At 51.3% G+C, this 2,809-nt stretch overlaps 1 non-coding gene across 1 annotated transcript; it reads left to right on the forward strand.

The window, feature by feature from the left end:
• The first annotated feature begins 1,479 nt into the window (after window positions 1–1,479).
• On the forward strand, window positions 1,480–1,551 carry TRNAA-UGC. The gene has a single exon. It is a non-coding gene; the product is annotated as a tRNA-Ala (tRNA).
• Window positions 1,552–2,809: the final 1,258 nt, after the last annotated feature.

Here is a 2,809-nt window from a genome sequence, read left to right on the forward strand (position 1 = left end):
AAGCCTATTGTGTTTCATTTCTTAGGTTCTGCTGCCATCGTGTGGCCATTTCCTTCCCCTCCTTTCTGTCCAAAGCGCAGAGCCCAGTTCCTCCAGGGGGAGAAGGACGTCTTCCTTCTTTCCTTCCTCAACAGCCCCTTCCCTGGAGAGTCCTTTGCTGGGGTCTGGGTGGGGAACAGCTGTTTCTGAGGATTAATTTCATATTAATGGTGTTGATCTATAGATTTTACAGCCAGACTAGATCACTAGGTACCTCTGCTCTGACCTGATTCAGAACAGAGTCCAGAGAATTTTACCCAGTGACTCCTACATCCACCCCAAGATCTTCTGGCTGAACGAGGAGGGTTCATACAGAAAGTCATCGTGTTTGGGTGTAAAGGTGTGAAATGATGGGGAAATTGGCCCCTCTTTCAAGTTTAAATGTTGTCACTTCTACACCTAGACCGGGGTGGCCAACCTGAGCCTGAGAAGGAGCCAGAATTTCCCAATGTAACTGCCAAACATGCACCTTTGTATGCAACTACTGAGTCAATTGTGAACCTTCCCATCATTGTCCTTTGCTCTTAACCCTGAGGCTATTGCCCCATCATGGGGCCATTTCCCGCCTCTCTTTCATACAGAAGCACAATTTTCTTTGCACAGACACAGGAACAGCAAGATCTTTCTCTGTCCCTTGTGCAAAGCAGGGGGCCAAATTCCATGGAAACAATGGACAAGCAGGGGGCTCTGGGCACATCCAGCCCTGGCCGTGAGATGTTCCCTCCCCTCTTTCTTTATGCCCCTGTTGTTATTTCATGGATTGTCTGGGATGGGGGAAAAGCTGAGTTCACTCCAGGTGGAGGGGAAAAGAACCCTGAAAATCTCAGGACCCAACCCTGCTACCAGGATCACTGAGGTGCTGGGAATCTGCCTGGGAAAGGGACTGTGTGAATTGTCAAGGTGGGGAATGAATAACAATCTACAACTAGATCCACCTCATTAAGCACCGACACAGGCTAATCCTGCTGCCGATAGAAGGGAAACTGGGAGCCATTCTTTGCTGTTCAGCCATGGAAACAGTGACCCAATTGCACCGCAGTGAATGTGCTGGGGAAAGCTGGACTTCACAGGCAGGTGGAAATAGCAGATCTTAGAAATACCTGGAGCTTCCCACACCACTGCTGCCACCAGGGTGAGGGGTTGAGCTGCTCACAGCATCCCCCACCATGACCTTGCAGCAGGGGATTGCCGCACCCCCAACCCAATACAGGGGAGCTGGCTGAGTGTATCTCTGCACCCTGAGACCAGGGCACCCACTCTCTCTGCCCCACACATAGAATCTGGCCCTGCTGAAAAGTGACCCCTATGAACAAGTCACCTCCAGGAGAGCAGGATTGGTCCTCAGAGAGGGGAATGGGCTTCTCGTGAAGCTTATAGGTCACTGGATGCACTGGAAACAGGAGGGCTCTGAGTGTAACCCATAGCAAACACAACCTGCTAGGGGATGTAGCTCAGTGGTTGAGCACATGCTTTGCATGTATGAGGCCCTGGGTTCACTCCCCAACATCTCCATAATCATTTTTTCATCCTGCTGCTTTGCTCATGCCCAGAGGGGATGTGGCCCACCAGTCTCCCTGCACCAGTTTCAGTCCTGCTTAGTGAAGGGCAAGTGACAATTGCATGGAAGGTCTGGGGGGGTTCTGCTCCTAAGTCACCTCGGTACGTTTAAGATTCCCACCCACTGTGCTGCTTGGCACAAGGGTAGATGAGAAGGGCGAATCCTCCAGCACTGGAGGGAAAAGTCCCATCTGCACAGACTGAGAGGCAAGGAAACAGAGGGGCAGTCAGTGCTCAGGGAGGAGAGAGGTCAGTGATTTACTCCCAGCAGGGGACACTGTCTTTTTGAGTATCAGATATCAGAGGGGTAGCCGTGTTAGTCTGGTTCTGTAGAAGCAGCAAAGAATCCTGTGGCACCTTATAGACTAACAGACGTTTTGCAGCATGAGCTTTCGTGGGTGAATACCCACTTCTTCGGATGCAAGCATCAGAGGGGAAGCCGTGTTAGTCTGGATCTGTAAAAGGCGACAGAGTCCTGTGGCACCTTCTAGATTAACAGACGTATTGGAGCATGAGCTTTCGTGGGTGAATCCCCACTTCGTCAGATGAATGGAGTGGGAATTCTGTGCCTGGCTAGCCAACTACAAAAGCAGTTTCTCCTCCCTTGGTGATCACATCTCAACTGCTAGAAGAAGGTTTCATCCTCCCTGATTGAACTAACCTCGTTATCTCTAGACTGGTTCTTGCCTGCATACTTATACCTGCCCCTGCAAATTTCCACTACATTCATCTGACGAAGTGGGATTCACCCACGGAAGCTTGTGCTCCAATAGGTCTGTTAGTCTGTAAGGTGCCACTGGACTCTGTCTTTTTGAGGCGAGTGCTGCTGGCTTGGGATGGTGCTGACGATGGATAGAAAAAAGGCTGGAGTCAATGGCAGATGGGACCACAGAAGGGGAAGGGGAATGGCAGCCCCACAGAAGGTCCTCGGTGCTCAGATGCCCGCAGTTATTGCACCCTGGCCTGTCCTAGAGAGAGAAAAGACACCGAGGGACCCAGCCCCCCTACAGTGATCCCATGGACAAGAACCTGGTTAGGAGTGGGGTGAAGGTTCCCTCTGGGCAAAGGGGAGCTGAAATCCCTCCGTGTCCTGGAATTTAAGCAACAAAAGCTTCAAACCCTGCATGGGTGTGGGCTGAGGTGCATCAGCAGAAGGTTGGGCAGGACAGGGGCAGGAGGTTTGTATAATTTTTGGTGGTGCCCAGAATGGGAC

This window comes from Mauremys reevesii, linkage group 14, assembly GCF_016161935.1.
Source record: "Mauremys reevesii isolate NIE-2019 linkage group 14, ASM1616193v1, whole genome shotgun sequence".
Classification (NCBI taxonomy): Eukaryota; Metazoa; Chordata; order Testudines; family Geoemydidae; genus Mauremys; species Mauremys reevesii.